Source organism: Staurois parvus, unplaced genomic scaffold (genome assembly GCF_062004578.1).
Source record: "Staurois parvus isolate SC_StPar_1 unplaced genomic scaffold, SC_StPar_1.0 ptg000420l, whole genome shotgun sequence".
Classification (NCBI taxonomy): domain Eukaryota; kingdom Metazoa; phylum Chordata; class Amphibia; order Anura; family Ranidae; genus Staurois; species Staurois parvus.
The window spans coordinates 4449497-4468714 of NW_028318216.1; positions in this window are offsets into that span (position 1 = coordinate 4449497).

Below are 19218 nucleotides of genomic sequence, written 5' to 3' on the forward strand. Positions count from 1 at the left end.
TGTCCCTCCGTAACAATTCTGTGTCCCTCAGTAACAATTCTGTGTCCCTCAGTAACAATTCTGTGTCTGTCCCTGAGTAACAATTCTGTGTCCCTGAGTAACAATTCTGTGTCCCTGAGTAACAATTCTGTGTCCCTGAGTAACAGTTCTGTGTCCCTGAGTAACAATTCTGTGTCCCTGAGTAACAATTATGTGTCCCTGAGTAACAATTCTGTGTCCCTCAGTAACAATTCTGTGTCCCTCAGTAACAATTCTGTGTCCCTGAGTAACAATTCTGTGTCTGTCCCTGAGTAACAATTCTGTGTCCCTCAGTAACAATTCTGTGTCCCTCAGTAACAATTCTGTGTCTGTCCCTGAGTAACAATTCTGTGTCCCTGAGTAACAGTTCTGTGTCCCTCAGTAACAATTCTGTGTCCCTCAGTAACAATTCTGTGTCCCTCAGTAACAATTCTGTGTCTGTCCCTGAGTAACAATTCTGTGTCCCTGAGTAACAATTCTGTGTCCCTCAGTAACAATTCTGTGTCCCTCAGTAACAATTCTGTGTCTGTCCCTGAGTAACAATTCTGTGTCCCTGAGTAACAGTTCTGTGTCCCTGAGTAACAATTCTGTGTCCCTGAGTAACAGTTCTGTGTCCCTGAGTAACAATTCTGTGTCCCTGAGTAACAATTCTGTGTCCCTCAGTAACAATTCTGTGTCCCTCAGTAACAATTCTGTGTCCCTCAGTAACAATTCTGTGTCTGTCCCTCAGTAACAATTCTGTGTCCCTCAGTAACAATTCTGTGTCCCTCAGTAACAATTCTGTGTCTGTCCCTGAGTAACAATTCTGTGTCCCTGAGTAACAATTCTGTGTCCCTGAGTAACAGTTCTGTGTCCCTGAGTAACAATTCTGTGTCCCTGAGTAACAATTCTGTGTCCCTCAGTAACAATTCTTTGTCCCTCAGTAACAATTCTGTGTCCCTCAGTAACAATTCTGTGTCTGTCCCTGAGTAACAATTCTGTGTACCTCAGTAACAATTCTGTGTCCCTCAGTAACAATTCTGTGTCCCTCAGTAACAATTCTGTGTCTGTCCCTGAGTAACAATTCTGTGTCCCTCAGTAACAATTCTGTGTCCCTCAGTAACAATTCTGTGTCCCTCAGTAACAATTCTGTGTCTGTCCCTGAGTAACAATTCTGTGTCCCTCAGTAACAATTCTGTGTCCCTCAGTAACAATTCTGTGTCTGTCCCTCAGTAACAATTCTGTGTCCCTGAGTAACAGTTCTGTGTCCCTGAGTAACAGTTCTCTGTCCCTAAGTAACAGTTCTGTGTCCCTGAGTAACAATTCTGTGTCCCTGAGTAACAGTTCTGTGTCCCTGAGTAACAATTCTGTGTCCCTGAGTAACAATTCTGTGTCCCTCAGTAACAATTCTGTGTCCCTCAGTAACAATTCTGTGTCTGTCCCTGAGTAACAATTCTGTGTCCCTCAGTAAAAATTCTGTGTCCCTCAGTAACAATTCTGTGTCCCTCAGTAACAATTCTGTGTCTGTCCCTGAGTAACAATTCTGTGTCCCTCAGTAACAATTCTGTGTCCCTCAGTAACAATTCTGTGTCCCTCAGTAACAATTCTGTGTCTGTCCCTGAGTAACAATTCTGTGTCCCTGAGTAACAGTTCTGTGTCCCTGAGTAACAATTCTGTGTCCCTGAGTAACAGTTCTGTGTCCCTGAGTAACAATTCTGTGTCCCTGAGTAACAATTCTGTGTCCCTCAGTAACATTTCTGTGTCCCTCAGTAACAATTCTGTGTCTGTCCCTGAGTAACAATTCTGTGTCCCTGAGTAACAGTTCTGTGTCCCTGAGTAACAATTCTGTGTCCTTGAGTAACAGTTCTGTGTCCCTGAGTAACAATTCTGTGTCCCTGAGTAACAATTCTGTGTCCCTGAGTAACAATTCTGTGTCCCTCAGTAACAATTCTGTGTCTGTCCCTGAGTAACAATTCTGTGTCCCTGAGTAACAGTTCTGTGTCCCTGAGTAACAATTCTGTGTCCCTGAGTAACAGTTCTGTGTCCCTGAGTAACAATTCTGTGTCCCTGAGTAACAATTCTGTGTCCCTCAGTAACAATTCTGTGTCCCTCAGTAACAATTCTGTGTCCCTGAGTAACAATTCTGTGTCCCTCAGTAACAATTCTGTGTCCCTCAGTAACAATTCTGTGTCTGTCCCTGAGTAACAATTCTGTGTCCCTCAGTAACAATTCTGTGTCCCTCAGTAACAATTCTGTTTCCCTCAGTAACAATTCTGTGTCTGTCCCTGAGTAACAATTCTGTGTCCCTGAGTAACAGTTCTGTGTCCCTGAGTAACAATTCTGTGTCCCTGAGTAACAGTTCTGTGTCCCTGAGTAACAGTTCTGTGTCCCTGAGTAACAATTCTGTGTCCCTGAGTAACAATTCTGTGTCCCTCAGTAACAATTCTGTGTCCCTCAGTAACAATTCTGTGTCCCTCAGTAACAATTCTGTGTCTGTCCCTGAGTAACAATTCTGTGTCCCTCAGTAACAATTCTGTGTCCCTCAGTAACAATTCTGTGTCTGTCCCTGAGTAACAATTCTGTGTCCCTGAGTAACAGTTCTGTGTCCCTGAGTAACAATTCTGTGTCCCTGAGTAACAGTTCTGTGTCCCTGAGTAACAATTCTGTGTCCCTGAGTAACAATTCTGTGTCCCTGAGTAACAATTCTGTGTCCCTCAGTAACAATTCTGTGTCCCTCAGTAACAATTCTTTGTCCCTCAGTAACAATTCTGTGTCCCTCAGTAACAATTCTGTGTCCCTCAGTAACAATTCTGTGTCTGTCCCTCAGTAACAATTCTGTGTCCCTCAGTAACAATTCTGTGTCCCTCAGTAACAATTCTGTGTCCCTCAGTAACAGTTCTGTGTCCCTGAGTAACAGTTCTGTGTCCCTGAGTAACAATTCTGTGTCTGTCCCTGAGTAACAATTCTGTGTCCCTCAGTAACAATTCTGTGTCCTTCAGTAACAATTCTGTGTCCCTCAGTAACAATTCTGTGTCTGTCCCTGAGTAACAGTTCTGTGTCCCTGAGTAACAGTTCTGTGTCCCTGAGTATCAATTCTGTGTCCCTCAGTAACAATTCTGTGTCCCTCAGTAACAATTCTGTGTCCCTCAGTAACAATTCTGTGTCTGTCCCTCAGTAACAATTCTGTGTCCCTCAGTAACAATTCTGTGTCCCTCAGTAACAATTCTGTGTCTGTCCCTGAGTAACAATTCTGTGTCCCTGAGTAACAGTTCTGTGTCCCTGAGTAACAGTTCTGTGTCCCTGAGTAACAGTTCTGTGTCCCTCAGTAACAATTCTGTGTCTGTCCCTGAGTATCAATTCTGTGTCCCTCAGTAACAATTCTGTGTCCCTCAGTAACAATTCTGTGTCCCTCAGTAACAATTCTGTGTCTGTCCCTGAGTAACAGTTCTGTGTCCCTGAGTAACAGTTCTGTGTCCCTGAGTAACAATTCTGTGTCCCTAAGTAACGATTCTGTGTCCCTAAAGTATCTGTGGCCCTAACTCTGTCCCTAATACAGAGAGGTCTGTCTCTCTTGAATGACCGGAGGCAAATGGAGAATTGTAAGATGGCCGCAATTTATAGCTCCACCATTACACAGTGCTGGCTGGCTGGCTGCTGATTGGCTAATGCGATCACATGTCATGAATGAATGCATTATGGGTCAGCGCGCCTTGTCTGCGCGCCTTCCCAGAGATCCCCGCTCCGTCGCCACACATGTCGCCGCCATTTTTGGAAAAATTTTGATTCGCGCATCCGAAGTATGCTAATTTTTCCTAATATTCGAAACGAATTCCACTTCGCCAAGTTCGATTCGCTTATCTCTAATAGTTATCCAAAAGCAGTCTAACTGAGAGATGGGCAACAGAAAATGAAAGGTTAACAGGCCTATGAAAACCAATAGGAAAACAGAGGGGTCTCAACAAAGTCCATGGAAGCAACCAAAGTACCTTATGACTGAAGCCAGCATCAGGTGAGGTCTGAATATTCCCCTAGAGAGTGCTCTGATAGGCAAATGAGGAACGGTGTCCCTAAGATTGTAGATTTGAATAATATGTTGCTAAATCCACCTGGGAATGGTAGAACAGGAACTAGGTTATCCCTTATGAGAACCTTCAAGAATGACAGCAGAGAGTCGGACTGTCATAAGGAAGCTGCATCTGTAAGATGTGAAACATGTGTATCACATCCAGAAAAGGGAGGGGAATCTCCTTAGAATATTTCAGAGCAGGGAGATGGTAAAACCAGGGATGCATCTACCGCAAGGTAAACAAGGCGTTTGCCTAGGGCGGCAATTTTTAGGGGGGCGGCACAGCTGCCCGGAAGAAGGGACCTGGTGAGCAGTGGCAGACAGAGCCATGCAGGGCTACCATCTGAGGGGTACCTACCACCGGTACTACTGTAGGTGGCCCGGACAGCAGGAGGATCGGTGTGGTGGCATTTGCAAAAGGATGCCCTGTGTATCTCTCTCTCCAGCAGCTGAAAAGCTGGTTTTAGGTTTCTCCCCCTCTCCCTCCCATTGACTTTCTGCTGCTGGAGGGAGAGACAGACCTGACTGGATGGAGGGGTTGCCCTGGTGTTCCTGAGTGGCTACTCTCCTCTGAGCTCCTTCTCCAGCCTGCACTCAGAGCTGGGACCAGGGGAAAGCCTGGAGCAGGGAGAGGAGAAGTGGCAGAGAGGAAAGAGTCAGGAGGAGGTGAGCTGTGTTTTGTTCTCTGGGCTCTCCCTCCTGTCACCCATCCAGCACATGATACACAATCACTGATAGGTCATATGTGCCTGCACACACACGTTATGATTACCACCCCCTGCCCACATTTCCTGCTGCCCAGAGATGAGCAGACCTTGGAGAAAGTGGTGGGGGGTAATCATACTGTGTGTGTGTATACAGTCCCATACGATCTATCAGTGATTGTGTATCATGTGCTGGGTGGAAGACAGGAGGGAGAGCCCAGAGAACACAACACAGCTCACCTCCTCCTGGTTCTTTCCTCTCTGCTTTTTCTAGGAAGTGTAATGTGGATTTTGGGAAGGGGGGTGGTATTTGCTAGGAGAGAGAAAAGAGAAAGGGAAAAGAGAGAGGCAAGAGAGAGAGAGGGAGGAGAGAGAAAGAGAAGAGTGAGGGAAGAGAGAGAGAGAGGGAAGAGAGAGAAAGAGAGATGGAAGAGGGAGACTGAAAGAGAGAGGGAAGAGAGATGGAGAGAGAGAGAAAGAGAGGGAAGAGAGAGAGAAGAGAGGGGGAAGAGAGGGAGAGAAGAGAGGGAGGGAAGAGAGATAGAGAGAGAGGAGAGGGAGAGAGGGAAGAGAGAGAGAGAAGAGAGGGGGAAGAGGGAGAGGGGGGGGGGAGAGAGAGAAGGAAGAGAGAGAGAAGAGAGAAGGAAGAGAGAGGGAAAGAGATAGAGAGAGGAAGAGAAAGAGGGGGAGAAAGAGAGAGATGGAAGAGACAGAGAGAAGAGAAAGAGAGGCAGAAAGAGAGAGAGAAGAGAGAGAGAGAGAATCATATATACACACATATACACACACACACAAAAGTTTAAGGGAGAAACCACCTTGGGAAAAAGAGGAAACCACCTTGGGAACATTATCCTTGTGTAGCACAAGACGGGGTGCTTTACAAGTTAAGGCTGCCAATTCAGAAACCTGAGAAATTGATTCAATAGGTTTAAATTTCAGCTTTTGAAGATCTGAAACAACCATGTTGAGATCAAATGGAGTCACTGGTGAGCGTACTGGGGTAACAATGTGGGCGACATAGACCTGTACATATACTGTACCTTCACTAAGGCTGTGATTTGACCTTGAATAATAGTACTCAAGGCCAAATGTTGATCCAGACCAGACTAGGGAAAAACAGGATTCATCTCAAGAAGTACATTCAGGGATGAACTTTTCTGGCTTTGTACCAAAAGAAACATGCCTCCCAAGTGTGAAGGTATACTTTGAGTAAAGTTGAATTCTTACCTTTTAGGTGCATAGCAATACCTGGATCAGATAGGGCCCTGTCCCTTAGGACCTAGGCTTCAACAGTCAGGTCATTAAAACCAACAACCAAGAAGCAGAGGGGCTCATAGGTCCCTGAAACAGATGATCCAGACAATCTGGGAGGGCCAAAAAATGTTTGCCAAGAGTCTGTCTAGGTCTGAATACCACTTCCTCCCAGGCCATCTTGATCCTGTGGAATAAAGGAGGAAGACACAGATCATGTTGAAATGGTTCCACAGAATTACCAAAGCATTCACTGTGAAGGCTAAGGAATCCCTGGACCTGAAGACAAACTTAGTCAGTTTGTTTTTGAACCTAAAAGCAAAAAGGTCTACTCACTATTCCCACCTTCCACACCTGGAATGTACATGGCAGACAGGACTGGAATGGAATTCTCTCTCCAAAGCAGAATTTTGGTTGGCTTCACTTTGAGCTGCATAACTTATGATTCTCCTTGATGTATGCCACTGCTGTTACATTGTCCAACTAAATCCAAGATGGATGATCTTGTAGTTGGGAGGTCCAGCATTGCAGGATCAACTGCTTCAGAATATTAATTGGGCGATGAGCTTTCTTTGGCTACCAAGTTCTCTGTACTAAAAGAGTATCAATGACTTTTCCCCAGTGTGACAGGCTTGCATCATGGGAGGAAGTATTTTCCTGACTCCAGTGCTATACTTATGACCCATCATCCCAGGGCAAGTCTGGTATTGTAGGCCAGACTTGTGACAGTCCAGGGACTAAGTAGGAGAAGGTCAGGGCAACACATGTTGGGGGCATAGCTTGGATGAATCAATCTGAGGCTGTTTTTATCTGGGCGGGTGAGTTATATGCCAGCCAGGCTACCATTGGCTGCCAGGCTTCGTCTTCCTACTTCCACAGTGTGTTTTGGGTCTGGACAAACCTTTCCCTAGCCTGCACCCTCATCAGTCCTTGTTAGCCTGAACAGGGGGCGCTAAGCATTTATTGTGGGTCAAAGTCCAGGGACTATGCTGTACTGTCCCACAGCCAGAATGTTGTGTTGCAGCAGTCTGAAGTGATTGACCCAAAATAGTGCAGCAGTAATTATCGCTGCACTATTTGAGTTAATTGTTTGCTAAATTTATATATATATATATATATACTGTATATATACTCTCCTCCTACTCTCTAGCTCCCTTGTCTCCTCCTCCCATGCTCGTCTCCAGGATTTCCTCTGGAACTCCCTACCCCAAGCTATCAGGCTATCGCCTACTCTGCTCACTTTTAGGCGCACTCTGAAAACCCATCTCTTCAGGGAAGCCTACCCCGACCCCAGCTAATACTGTAATCTCCTACTCCTCCTACCATTCCATCCCCTACAGCTAATTACCTCTTGTACCACTATCGCCTCCCTCCTAGATTGTAAACTCCAAGGAGCAGGGCCCTCTAATCCCACTTGTATTGAACTGTATTGTTACTGTACTGTCTCCCTCCATAATGTAAAGCGCTGAGCAAATTGTCGGCGCTATATAAGTCCTGTATAATAATAATAATAATATATTGTTAGAGGTGGTGCAGTGATGACGTTTAGTTATTTCTGCACAGTCTGAAATGAAATTAGGCATACAGAAATGCCTGAAAGGAGACCACCATAAGGCCCAAGACACTAATGCAAAAGCAGAGGTTCAGTTGGTCCCTGGATTGCAGTAACCAAATGTAGACAGTTCATTGGACATTGGCTAACAGAGCCTCTTCCACATTTTCTCTCAGTCATCCAGATATCCCACTACAGAAATGACCCAAAAGGGAAGAAAAGCAACAACAGGGGCTAGTATTTTGGTGAAGACCCGCGTTGCAGTGGTCAGACCAAAGGAAAGGGTGAAAAAACTGGTATTCTTGCAAAGGTGTAAGTGAGCATCCTTGATGCCCTTGAAGATTCCATAAAAAACTTTTGCACTGCAAGGAACTTGTTGATGACCTTCAGAGCCCAAATAGGGTGGATCCCTGCCTTGGTGACAGTAAATAGGTTTATAGAAAACCTAGAACCTCTCTCTGTCTGGGTCATAGGTCATGACCCCCTGAAAGAGGAACAGTCTGGAGGTCTTCCTGTCTTTGCAGAGTCTTTTGTAGAGAAGTTGGTGAGTTTGATGACATTAAGGGGGGTAGAGACAGGAATTCCAGGTTGTAGCCTTTAGATGCGCGTTTTGAACTGAAACATCTAAAACACCCCAGGACTAGATAGCCACAACGGCCAACAGATATCTCCCCACATTGATAAGTAAGTTGTCTTCTCATTGAGAAGAGGACTTATTTGTGGAGCTGGAGGATTTGGGGGCCCAGTATTTATGGCAGAACTGAGTTCCAAGCTTTGTCTTGGACTTGAAGGCCTTGGAGGCTTGAAAGGTACTCTCCCTAGTCTAAGTAGAATTGAGTTTCCCAGAAGGAGGCTTTAACTTCTTTTTACCTTTTTTTCTAGGGCAAAAAGATACCTTTCCCTCTAGTGGCCTTCTTGATAAAATTGTCCAGGGATTCACCAAAAAGGTGCTCCCCAAAGGGTATACAGAAGAGAAGTTTCTTGAACCTAAGCTCTGTAGACCAACATTTGAGACAAAGGGTCCTCTATATGTGTACCACAAGGAGTGCTCTTCTGGAAATTTGGCAAATAATATTCCTAGTCCAATAACACAATAGGGCAGAACCACAGGTAAGAGTTCCAAGTATTGGAGGACAGATCTGTTGATATAGAATCAGGATCCTGGGACATATCCAATGTCTGGCAAATAGACATGGCTGCAATGGTAGATCCTGCATGTAAACAAATGTTAGAAGGGGCTTATTTACAGATACCTTAAAAACTGGGATATCATTCACAGGGACAGTTCACAGCTCATTCAGACAGGAGATGGGTGGGTTCACAACAGGGAACCCCACATTTTTAAGAACACCTACTCAATAAGATATTGCTGGATAAAGTGTAGTGGGGAAGTGTGGTAACATTTTTTTCAGGATTAGGCCAAAGTTTGGGTTGCATAAAAGGACAGGAAAATTTTGGCAGCTCGTGGACTCTTTAGAGGCTGTTAACCTTGGAAGATGCAGTTTGTTCTAGGTCAAGACAATGTGTTAAAAAGGAGCAAAATGGTATTCTTAAGTTTGGTAGAGATGTCAGTCGCCTGAGACTCTTGATTACCAGGTCCTCAAAAATGTTCAGTCATCATCCTTCTCAGCTGAAAGTGTCAAAGCAACTACAGTTAGATGAAAATTAGAAAGAGTACTTTAAAGCAAAGGGCATGAGTGCCTGTTTGTGGCCTCTGCTTTTTGTATTTTCCATACAAACTCACACACAGTAGCAGAAAACTCCTCCCTGGGTAAGCAGGAGCTGAAAGCCACTCGTAAAGTGGTTAAAGAGGCCTCTCGGGAGGGTTGCGATTTAAGCAGGGTACTGTGCTCCAGGCTTTTGATGTCAGGACCTCTTGTGCTGCAAATCCCTCCATAACTGTTAGCTGATTGTAATTGATCATGATGCCATGAAGGCTCCCAAGATGGTAGAAGCCCTGACTTTCATATCTTGATGGATTATTTATTGGATTGACCATAATTTGCTGGATTCCTGGCTGCAGATTGAAGGAGAGGAATGAAGGACATATGGGTAGCTCCTAAAATAGCCATGTAACTTACACAGTAGTTAAGCACAAAGATGGTAAAAAAACAAAAAAGAGAAGTTTTCATTATTCCCTACTTTACTTTACTTTTCCATCTGCTGAGGGGAAATTTCATCAATGTGGTAACAGACAGCAATAGATATTGTAAACCCTTTCCTGCTCCACTTAAAAAAAAAGAATATATTAAGTGGCTGCATGAGAGACACTTTTTTGCCTTGCTTTTTATTTGTACTCTCCTTTTTTTCCTTCTCTTCATTGTCTAGCTACTCATCTCACATTATTTGTTCCTGGGAGTACTGCAAAATGTACCACCTTATATACTGATAAGGTGACTAGATAAGCTATGCATAAAGCAACCCAAGTGAGTAAGCATATGAATATCATTGCAAGACTATAATGTACAGGACTGGCTTGTAGGGAGGAGGATAGGATTTGTCTATATGGACTGCATTCCTTCCACCTTAATTTTTAAAGAAATTGATTTGCCAGTTTTCGGATCCGTTACTTCTAGTGTACTGTAATAATGTGCATAGCGTGGTGTGGTGTCGTGCTTTGCAGTGCCATTCATTTTGAATAGCACCTCAACACACCAACTGTTTGAGCAGTGTGGGGCTGGGAGCTAAGTTCTAACTGACACCAACTCAAGGGCAGGAGGAGGATTTTTTATTCTCACTGACACCAGTGCTGTGCAGTAGGTTTTAAATCCCACTGAAATAAATGCTGCGTAAGGGTTTTTGTTCTTTTTTTGTTCTATTTTGTTCTTTATTTAATTCCACCAATAACAATTCTGATTTTTTTTACATTGTATCCCACTGACACCAATGCTGGGGGGATTTTTATGTATCCCACTGACAGCAACAAGTGTTTTTTTTTCCTCCAACTAACCACCTACACTAGAGTACTTTTTATCTGTTATCTGTGTTATTTCCACTCACTACTGACACAGAGAGATTTTTTTCCTCCTACTGACAATGGGGCATTTTTTCCTGCCATTGATTGTATTGTAAGGGTATTTCATTACATACCTTTGGCCACTGCAGTCTTTAAGCTGGGCTGTTCATTACATAATTTCTGATAAAGGTGCTTATTGTCTCAACAGTTCTTGGTGGCATCATAGTCCTTATTTGTTCTTCATTAAGACAAGATCAGAAAAAGTCTATGCTCTTTATATTCCTAGTGCCGAAAAGTATATGTAATGTAATGGAGTTTCATTTTTTGAAAAATATCCTTTGTACTAAGGTTTATGTGTGTCTCTTGTGGCTCAGTAATTACTGAGTATTTTGTGGGTATAAGGACCGTGGCAGTGAAGGTAGCAAGCAATAGGTAGGCCCCATACCCATTTTATCCATACCCAATATTCAGCACAAGATAGCGACACTCACATTTGCCACAGAGCACAAAATGTCTCATATGATCTGACTGTAAGATTGTCTCTTTTGTAATATGGTATAATGTTAGGAGGTATGCTGTGTGTGCTTGTGTATGAATTCAGGTAATTGACAGCATAACTACTGTCAACATTAAGCTGATTTATGAACTTTGTTCACTAAAGCCTAAGTATCCGGCTTAAACAAAATAAGGCAGCAAATAAACATTTTTTGTAAAATTGTTCCATTTTATTTGAACTGAGTATTCAGTTTTCATTTCTGTCTAGCTGTAACCAGTTCTCTTTATGATGCTATTAATAATGCTGTTTTTAACTGAATGACAGTGTAACTTTTAACATGCCTGTTTTACCAAGTAGAGATTAAGCTAGAGAATTAAACACTGATAGGAGGAATGGTCGAGCTGTGTTGGCCAATTGGTTCTCACTTGCTGACAACCTTCTGGTTTCCAATGCTAATACATTTCTAACCTCTCATTAAACTCAACTTGATATAATAGATGTAATACCTAGACATATCCCTATCATATGATATTACTTGTAGTGTTGAATTATAATTTAGATCACCAGCAAGTGTTGCAGAACAGACACAGATCCTCAAACTCATTAACTTCTAAGCATCATCTCTAAATAATATGATGTTGGGTCTTATGCCAACGCAGTAATCCCAACTTCCGTCTCCTCCAAATTCCATGTGCGTGCGTCTGACACCTTGCAAGCTAGAGGTGATGAAAAGCAATGTGTGATGTGAAGGCAAGGTGGGATGTACTTGGTCTATACAGTAATAGACATACACATAGGCCATTTTTGTCACTTGCTGTAGCAACCAGCAATCAGCGCGATTAGTTGGAAGAGTGAGAGATAAGGGTCAGTGATCATGAATTCATTTATGAACAGGCTTTTCTGCTAACACGTGCTGCAACAAACAACATCCCAAATAAGAAGATGCTTGTAGACATGCAATACGTGACATATAGTGTATAGGTAATGGCTGCTTGGCGTGACTAGAAGGTGTCAGATTGACTTCAGTGACCGGGAAGCAGCTGACTTTTTCATTGTAAATGTTCTACTGCTACTAAATTATGAACAAGTTAAAAAGAACAAGGGGTTTTGTTAATTGGTTTTAAGACCATTAGGATTTGATTCACGCTAGAGAATTGTTTGGAGCTTATAAAGGTGATGAAACAGTTGTTCCCACAGATAATAATTTTTAGCAAATTCATATCTTCCTAAGGAAACAGAATTCACTGCAGAAACCTGTCCATCTGCAGCAGTTTGGAAATTGAAAACCTATCCATGATGATGTAACAGAGGCCAAGCATCAAAGTCCATGCACATTTCCTTGCAGCCAAGTCCGTGCAGATGTAACATAGTCCTTGCAGCAAAGTATATGTAAATGCAATAGGATCCATGCATTAACGTCATAGGAGATGTAACAGAGCTTACATAAGATCCACATTTTTTTATAGAAAAACATTTCAATATTGATTTTGTAAAAGAGGCTGACAGGGAGTACTTGGTGACAGGTCATTGGCTCCAATTTATTGCATTAAGGTACATGTATCTAAAACCAAACCAGTATATCTAAAATATTTTTTTTAAGTTTTGAATAGAGTAGTGAGTGGTTACAACTCATGTCAAGTGTTATAGCTGTCTGTATTCCCACTGGGCAGATTCACTTATTGTCCTTGTGACAAATGTAGTAGTAGGCAGGCTAAAAAAATATGTTCAAAGCTGGAAATGTGACTAGAAATGTGTGTACCCATACGAAAGAGCATAACAGTGACTTTACCTCTTCATGGTCTGATGTTTGTATCTTACATTTTATGAATGAGCCGTGAAATGTGGGCCATGTGTGTAAAGCCCCGAGGAGTCCTCCAGAAGCATCAGCATCACAAAAGTAGTCGTGAAAAAGGTATCAGTGGGTTTACAGTTAATATTTTGAGCCTATCATGACACCTATAATGGAAGGTGTGGCAGCGGTATGGTCTTTGCCTAAATACTTTGTTTTAAAAGGTGTCACTCTTTCTTGTCTTAGGAAATTGAAAGATATGGATCTAGGTAGGGTTTCTGAAGGCAGCCTTTTTTATAACACATGGCAGGAATAAAAAGCACTGGTTCACTTGAAGTAAAAACCCCAAATGTTACTAGTAATATAATAAAATTCACTGAGCTGATGTATGATGTGGATTACAAGAAAAAGTCATAATGAACTGTACTGGATTAGTCAGAACTGACCTCAGACTTTTGCTGATTAGTTTTAACCACAATATCCATTGCTGTCCTGAGAGACACGATTCTTAGAATATTGTATTAAAATTTGTTCTAGCAAGATCCATGTCAAGTAACGCAGAAATAATATAAACAGTTTCTGCCAGAATAACACAACCCCACAGAACACCCACTTTGTGTAGGAAATGGACTGCCTTTAGCTCCAGGAAATAATTTATGCCCCTTCAAGGCATTCTGACTAAGCAGAATGACTATGCATTTCACACCTTTCTTTCTAAGGACTGAACACAGATATAGTTTGATGCCTGCACATTATTCAGAAATAATCAAAAATACAAGAAGAATTTCATTTCACAGATAAGAAGATGCAAATAATCTCTTCAGGGAAGCATATCCTGCCTTCAGCTAATAAGGGAATCTTCTATTCCTCCAACTAGTCCATCCCCCAACGTTATTACCTTTTGTACCATTAGTCCTCCCTCTTAGATTGTAAGCTCCAAGGAGCAGGGCCCTCCAATCCCTCTTGTATTGAACTGTATTGTTGCTGTATTGTCTCCCATTATATTATAAAGCGCTAAGCAAACTGTTGGCGCTATATAAATCCTGTATAATAAAAATAATATGTGTATAAAAGGGAAAATGGAGGAGAACTTCACTGGTGTTCTTCGAGAAGCTAAATGGCTTTGCAGTGGCAGAAGAATCCTTATTAGCAAGACACTCCCTATTCATGTTGAAAGGAATAATAAAAAGAGGTGCAGCTGCAGCGAATGCCCAATAGATGGCTCCCTACTATCACGTACCTGGTGATGGAGGCCAATGGAGAGAGGGCTTCCCTTGCGGCTAAGTTCCAGACTCCCCTGAGAGTGGGACAGCGGGAGTCAGGCCCAAAGTTGCACAGGTCGCCTGTAGGAGTGCTGGTTGGTGGTTCACTCAGAAGCACAGCTGGTGCATGGAGACAGGTCTGCAGACAGGAGGCGCCTGTGCGTGGTATGCAAGCCCTTCCGGGATTTAGATGTTTACTGGGTAGTCGGTTCAAGCCAAGGTCAGGTACCAGGTGGGAAGTAGAGCAGACGAAGTCAGATGGGATAGCCGAGGTCATACACAGAGGAGAGAGAGAGAGTATCCGTAAGCCAAGCCGAGGTCAGATCAGGGGTTAAGCATAGTAGACAGGTCCAGGAGCAAGCCGAGTCGGTATCAGGAAATCAAAGGTCACAATCACAGGAAACAGGAACAAGGAGATAGAGATCATCCAGCAACTTGAGGAAGTGATGAGCCTCCTTATAAAGGCTGTCTGGCACCAAACTGAGGCTGATGTGTGCTTCTGCGGCCATGCAGGGTACTAGCAGAAATGCCAGATCTTCCAGAACTTCTGCCGTGGACAGGACCCTGACACCTACTAATAATAATAATAATAATTAGGATTTAGGTGTGTTACATTATACAAGGAGGACTAAAATGTTTGGGTTTGATGGGTCAGCATTCTTTTCCACATACCACATTGCTACCTCCAAGTTGACTGACCCCTAACTTTTATCTAGCACCCACAATCCGTCTAAAAATACACCTGCATACAGTACTTCCTTGCACTGGGATGTTAAATCATACCTCCCAACTTTCTGAGATGGGAACAAGGGACACCTATTAGCAAAAATATGTAAGCGTAGGATACACCCCCCCTGCCAAGTCCCTTAAAAGAGAATTATACAAAAAATGATTGGTTCAACCCACAAGTGCTTTTTTTAATCACTATTATTCCAATATATTGGCTTTATAAATTTACAAATACAGCAATTTAGAAATTGGATGAAAGGTTTAGCACTGTAAAACACTTTTTGATAGTTAAATAGTGCATTTTATATACAGCTATATAGATCAGACCAAAATGAGGGACACAAAATGAGGGAAAGAGGGACAGAGGGACTTTGTTCCAAATTAAATCAGGGACAATTGGGAGCTATGGTTAAATCAGTTCTCACACTGAGGCCTACAGTCTTTTTTTCAGTGATAGTGGGTCTGAGACCCCAGTAACAATCGCTTTGGTTCATCACTTTTTCAGGTTCTACTCATCTTGGACCACAAGCAATGTCAGGAAGTACTCATTAACATACTTATAAGAGGCCTTGCTGTTTACAGTTGTTCTAGGCTCAGTCTATATGGGTCCTGCCAAACACCAGAAGCCCATGAGACATGGAGGACCATGTTACTGAGTGTGTGCCCCCTGGGGAATATTTCCTAACAGTGCCAAGCAAGATGGCCTTCCTCCACTAGGCCACCTCTCATTCCCCAGAGTCCTGTTCCCATTTTTTCCAAAATGTTTACTGAACTTCTTAGCAACAACACACGAAAGTCCAAACACATGGTAATAATGCAAAGGCACGCAAACATATTCAGAGACATTAATGTTCACAGTACTGGCAATGCAAGTGGAGAAAAGTGGCCATACTCACAATCACAGTTCCCATAAGATACCAGTGACCAAAATCACCTCACTGCTGTTTCCAATCTATTCCATTGGAGATGTTTACAGTAGTGTCCTAACACCCCGTTACATGCAAAGTAAGAAAGAAAACTTTCCATGTAGGAGTGGCAGATTTTTTGACATTTAACCTTACTATAGTTTTAAAAAAAATATTAAAATAACAGTATTTCCTAATAACTGGTTCCACAAAGTGCCAGGAATTACCTCTAGTTGGCATTATTGCATCCACTGTGCAAACCTGATCACACATTTCTGGAATCTTTAAAGTGAATCAATCAGATTAAGAAAACATAACAACTGGCAACAAATGTGAAGGTGCCTATAGCAGTTTTCTGTATTTCCTTCTTACATGAATTCTGGTGATTTCTGATAATACATAAGCTTTTGTACCTCTTCATTCCTCCTGCAAGTTCCTATTGGGTAGTAGTATATTATACAGGAGGGTTAAGAGGGCCCCCCTGAATTGAAATGTATTTTCACTGTACTGTCTCCCTTAATTATGTAAAGTGTTGTGCAACTGTTGGCACTATATAAATTGTGTACAATAATACCAATAATTGGCCAATTGGAATGTGTAGTTCTGCCACCCTTTCCCACCAACATTTCTATTTCACAATCCATTCTAATATCAATAGGAAGACCATTAATTTGGATTGCAAAATGGTTGGGGAATGCATGAGCACCAAGCAAAGTATTCCAGGAAGTATGTGTGCAGAGTTCAGTAACCGGGAGTCTGAAGTTTGCACTGTGTTGCTGTTCATCACACTATGAATGAACATCAAGGCACCAGTAGTGGTGTTATCTCTATGCCTTCCTGTGTGGTTACAAAATGATAAATGGAGGGGGGAAGCACACAGGGATATACCATATTTGGGCCATGTCTTAGTTAGTAAACTCCCTAGTTAGATACTCCAAGCCTCCCCATGGCTCTCTAAATTTTATTTTCACTCTCACTTAGGCTTTTCAGAGAGCATGTAGGTTTTGAGATAAAAAAAGTATTTTCAGTTCAAAGAAAACTGAAGAAGATATTTCTTGTAATGCACTTACCTGTGAGCTTTATTGATGAGTTGAAACTGCCTGTTAATCTTGCTGAGTAAGCAAGTTGCCATACTGTCTTTATAGACGGAGTCTCAGGAAGCTTGTAGTTTGCACAAAGCACTTTTTGAGAAAGTGTTGAGAGAAGTGTTTCTGAATGCTAAATGTTTTTTACCTTCTACATTCTATGCATGAAGGAAAAAAAACCTTCTTTGTGCAGCTCCCTCAACAGCTCCCACCCCCCTAATACTTATCTGAGCCTGATAACAGTCCAGTGCTGTTCCCGAGGGCAGCAGCTTTTTTGGCTCTCTCCTTCCCCATTGGCTCAGAGACAGCAGTGGGAGATTTGTTGCCTCCCACTGCTGTCAATCAGAGCCAGTGAGGAGGAAGTGGGGGCGGACCTGCACTGTGTTCTGTGTGTCAATGGAAACACACAGCCAGCCTGGGATTGAGCATTCATGAGTGCCCCCGTAGCAAGCGACTTGCTATGGTAGCATTCAGCAAGGAAGGGTGAGCCAGGAGCACCTGTGGGGGAGCCCAGAAAAGGAGGGTTGGGGCTGCTCTGTGCAAAACAATTGCACAGAGCAGATAAGTATGACGTGTGTTATTAAAAAAAATGACCTTTAGCATCATTTTTACATTGACTACTTGTAATCCTTATCCTGCTAGCATTAGTATATAGTTTACTTGTTTTAAACAGTTTGTTACATTTCTTTAGTTACTTTTTAGTATCCATGCCTAGGCAAATTATGTAATATATGCCAGGAATCTTCAGGAGGGGTTTTCTCAGCTTAGCACACCCTTCTGCCTGCATGCCTGAGCAAAGGGCAGATGGATTCCAGGAAATAATTGCTACATGAATAATCTGCCATGGGCAGAAATGCCGGTGTTAGGTTCTAAGTGATTTCACAGCAAAATAAAGCATGGAAACATGGATGGATGGGTGAGTTTTCTTTGATTATTAAAAAATGAATTAAATAGTGATCTTGGCTTGTTGTGATCAGATACAGTGTAGTTCCACTTTAAAATACTACAATGTATTTATGTAAATACATGAATCTGTATTGAAATCAGCCTCCAGGAAATATCCATATAGCAGTGCTCAGATTATGAAAGGGTGGGTCAGTCACTCTGAACCAGTCAGGCTTTTGCCTGAATGCTGAATGGAAGCGAGAGCAGAGAGCTGACCTTATCCCTGTGCAGCTGCTCCTTCATTGTCCAATCACAAGCCGAGGAGGAGAAGGTTACCAAGTTCCATTGCATAATCTCAGGAACAACTGGACAAAATTTCATATCCACACCTATGTGTTTTAGTGTGGTGTTTACTGCACCTTCCTGCAAAACCCTTCTTCTATAGGGATGAAAAACACATGTAAAATACACTGCTCTGCAACTTTACTGTATCAAAAATGCAGGAGGTATGGAATGAATGTAGCCTGAAACTACATAGCTGAAAATATCTACATCTAGGGTACTGTACACAAATATATATGACAAGAAATCCATTTAAAAAGATATTTTCTATAATGCAGTCCAACCCTTTCAAAAGTAAACGTTTTATAAGGTTCTGGTCTTTGAAAAGATCCTCCTACATCTAATGAAAACCCCAAATCTAATGTACAGTGTTACTAAACCGTGGACCCTGCATGTGTACTGTGTGAGACCAGATATAGTGAATGTAACGTCCTGGGTTTAGTAACACTTTAATGAAAAAAACATTGGTGCGATATCTGCTTATGGTCTATTGATTTAACCTCTTGCCGCCCGGCCAATGGCCGTTTGGCGGCCGGCAAAATCCCTCAGTGTTCCGGGTGGATGACATATGGCATCCCCCCAGGCATGCGCAGCTTGCGTGCCTGCAGAGCCGCGCAGCGGCGCGATCTGTCACTGGCCGTGTACCTCGGACACGGACGATGACAGATCTGAGTACCGGCCCCGTTGCCAATACCATGTGACCTGCTGTGACCAATCACAGCAGGTCACATGACAATTGTATACAATGGATGGCTTCATTCATGCCATCCATTGTATACTAGTGTGTCTAGCTGTGAATGGTCACAGTGATCACATGCACAAGCTGGGCCAATCACAGCCCAGCTGTGTCATGTGATTAGCCGTGGCCAAATCACAGCTAAGCTCAAAAAAAAAAAAACCTGAATGAATCGATGTCATTCAGGTAAATGCTTGCTTATAGCAAAGTAATTCTTTGCTATAAGCAAATTGTGTAAAAAAAAAAATACTGATCACTTCCCCAAAGTAGTACAATGTTACTATGGTAACATTGTACTACTTTGGTCATAGTGAAATATGAAAACAAAATCTTAAAAAAAAAGAAAAAAATGTAATAAAAAATTTAAAATAATTTAAAAAATTAAAAAAAAATTATATATTTTTTTTTTCATACTGTCACCAGTCAGTGTCCCTGATCACTGCCATGCCAGTTATATGATGAC